A 3632-nucleotide genomic window follows, 5' to 3' on the forward strand; every position below is an offset into this window, starting at 1 on the left:
ACATTGTGAATGAAACAAGAAGACTAGTTTGACCCTTTGATGTACATCAAAAGAATCTCGTGGTCGCCTGAACGATAAAAATGACTGGCTTTCTTTAAAGAACACGTATCAGCCTATCGATTGGTCAGGTTTGTGTTATTACTTGAAACTGAAACCAATAAAACAGCTATCTTGTGGTGGCATTTTTACCGAAAGTCGATATAAACCACTTACACGTGTTAATACTATGAGCACCTTAGTTAATGTCCAAATATAGCTGTAACCAATTAGTCCAAATATAGCTGTAACCAATTAGTCCAAATATAGCTGTTACCAATTAGCAGGTCCCTGTGATAGCCACCCTTCTATAGGAGCTGAAGTTATGTCTAATCATATGGTTCTGTTCTGGTATTCTTTAACATTCCCCATATTAACTGGAAAACAATTAGTTAGAGATGGTTTGTTGATCCGCGATACATTAGCAATAAATGTCTAGATTCCTCACAAGATCACCAGACCTAAACCTATACAGCTGTTAAAATGTGCCAATAATCTGAACTGTACTACATTGTAGTAGCCTACCCGACAAACAGGCTTGATACAAGATGGACCGGCGTTAATTCATATCTCGATAAATGTATTCAAAAAGTATAAACATATATATATTTCATTATTTGATTGCTTAAGTAACTGAAAAATCAATTTAAAGCAGGAGTCCCGTATCAGTTTACACCTATGAGAAAAGCAAACTCCATCATCCTACGTGTTTAGGTAGACGTAGCAATTCGATACTTGAAGGCACGCGGCTAGCTATGTGAGTGGTCTCAGGTAAATATACATGTCCTTTGAAGATAACAGAGGAGCGCCACACGACTTCAAAGCCAGTCAATTTTACAGTTTTACGCGACCGAGAGATTCTTCTGATGTACATCAAAGGATTAAACTCGTCTTCTGGTCTCACCACAAGGTGGCGCACACTGAACCTTTATATAATGTAAGTTTGCTTTAAAATTCCACGCGTGTGAAACCCCAGGGGTATCGAGGATGATTAGGCAAAACAAAAACAATTTGGTGTTTCCTGTAACCCTAATTTGTGTGCATGTATGGAAATTTTCAAAGAAGCAGGACCACTCTCCTATATTAGCCATATAATGCTATTTGTTAAAATAAAATGTGTTACAAGTCTACCTTTTTCCAATATGTTACAGGAAACATATTTTAAACATCAATTAAAGAGCAGGTATGCAGAACTCTTTTGAGGTCAACACTAGAACATGTCCAGGGGCGTAACAACCTATGTAGCAAAAAATCCCGCGCTTACACATCATTTTTATCAAATAGACTATATGGTATAAAATACTAAAATGCAAAATATTTGTAAAATAATAGGGGAAAAATATATTTTCTTGCGTTAAAAGGGTCATTGAAACTGACGCCAAAACACGGGAGAACGCGTCTCAGGCGTTCTAGAAAACAAAATTCTCGTGCATTATTCTCGGGAAGACCCCCTCCCATACCCTCCCCCTCCTCGCGCTGCGCGCTTCGGGATGCTGCCTTCGGCAGCACATTTGACCATGGGGCTTACACATTGAAAACCCGTCTGTTACGCCCCTGATGTCTGTCCAGTATGGAACTCTATCAATTCGAATATCCCTCAGCTAGGATTTTTGATAGAACAAAGCTCCAAATTGGTTAATAGTTTCAATACAGATACGGTATTTTAATCAATATATTATCAACAGGGACGTACTGTCCCTGATTATCAATCAGTTTTTTCTCAGTACTGAAAATACATTTGTAATACTGAGAAAGCTAACGCAATAATCCCGATGCTGCGTCTTGACAAACCAGTAATGTACTGTATTTTGTTTAGCTATATTTTCAATTTCCTGTATTCAATGTTACATATATAGTAAGATTATTATACTTCGAAGTTTGGAAAATATGCTATTTTAATAATTTTCTTGAGCCAAATCAAGGTGAAAAAAAGTTTTTTTCAAGGTTGATTTTGGCAGCCTTTTTTTATAATATATTCATCATTGTGAAAAAAATATCTGTTTCAATAATTTTGGCGTTTTGGCAGGTTTTGTTGTAGATTAACTGCACTATTATTGATTCAGCCTCTTGCTCAGGCCGTATCATTCGATCAACTTATCACCAGAAATACAGACTCCTTCCGCTACTCAAACACTTATTTATAAACAAAATATCTATACATAAACTAAAACGTCAACATGAGATTGAAACATAACCGTACAAATCGACATAATCACATCCTCGATCTCCAGGGGTTACGCTCACTTTCGCTCTCTACAACCCTTGAATATGTCATAGCAAAATCGAAGGCTCAGTGTGCACCACATTGTTGATGAGATAAGAAGACTAGTTCGATCCTTTGATGTACATCAAAAGAATCCCGCAGTCACGAAACGGTGCAAATTGACAGGTTTGGAGTCGGGCGTCACTCCTTTGTAATCTTCAAAGGACATGTATCAGCCTAGCGATTGGTCAGTTTTTTTCACTTGAGACCAATCAAACAGCTGTCTTCGTGCTTTCAATTTTGCTATGACATATTCAAGGGGTGTAAAGAGCGAAAGTGAGCGTAACCCCTGGATATCGAGGATGACATAATCATAACCTGACCAACAGCGGAAATGGATATCCGGAATTTCCGGCTACAGACAGGTGATTATATCACCAACTAGCACTTCCGGTGTCGTTGGAAGAAGACTGGATATCGTGTGACTGAAGCTATTGGTAAGCATAACTATGAAATTGCTTATCGATATTACAATATCGTCGTGTAGCAGAGAACATTAATATGACTCTGGCATGGCCTGGAGAGAGCGAAGCACGAACAGGCTGTACATTTGTTTCAATAGTATAGTATAATTTTTGAATCATAACATTACAGTACTGTACCCATTTTAATATTTTTTTATAATATACTTGAATCTGTTGCTGGGCAAAATAATTCATCCTTGTACTTATGTGTGCTCTAGATCTGTTTTAGAATCATCCACATTCACACTACACTAATATGACGCATCACATGTTAGTTTGAAGTTGACTGGTTTGTACTACAGTATACCAGGTATACTACTGTACTACTAGACATAATTCCTGTAGGAACTCTTATCTAAATCAGAGATTTATAACGATAGAAACTCTATCGTAATAAAACTCTAAATCGGAGATTTATAACGATAGAAACTCTTTCGTTATCAATCTCTGATTTAGAAAGAGTTCCTACAGGAATTATACAAGACCATATTGATAGTATTAGTATATCCTCATTGCTGATTTGGTTCTTGTTTTATCCAGGAATAAAAGTATATACCCCCTCCCTCTACTCATCTCCGTTCATGATATTATATATCATTATTTTGATCCAAAAGAAACAAATGCTATTTAAAAACAAGAGGCCCAGAGGGCCTGTATCGCTCACCTGGATACCTAAGCAATCATGGCAAACTATTCTCCAAATGAGATCAAGGGAATATGCCAGACCCCAAGGCCAATCCTTGTAGCATAGCTATATTAGATTTTCCATGCCCAGCAATTTTATGTATGGTTATGGGGTGGGGATCTCAACTGTTTCCAGGCTTTGACTCAGAAACTAGGTCCCTAGAGTTGTGGCCAGACCCCAGGAT

At 37.6% G+C, this 3632-nt stretch overlaps 1 protein-coding gene across 1 annotated transcript in view; it reads left to right on the forward strand.

Annotated features, from left to right (window-relative positions):
- The first annotated feature begins 2570 nt into the window (after nucleotides 1-2570).
- LOC110463898 (zinc finger protein 239-like) overlaps nucleotides 2571-3632 on the forward strand; it is a 6421-nt gene continuing 5359 nt past the window's right edge. The window contains exon 1 of the mRNA XM_021518823.1: nucleotides 2571-2736. The gene's annotated coding sequence lies outside the window, so the exon portion shown is untranslated. The remainder of the gene's footprint in view (nucleotides 2737-3632) is intronic.

Source organism: Mizuhopecten yessoensis, unplaced genomic scaffold (assembly GCF_002113885.1).
Source record: "Mizuhopecten yessoensis strain PY_sf001 unplaced genomic scaffold, ASM211388v2 scaffold10939, whole genome shotgun sequence".
Lineage (NCBI taxonomy): Eukaryota > Metazoa > Mollusca > Bivalvia > Pectinida > Pectinidae > Mizuhopecten > Mizuhopecten yessoensis.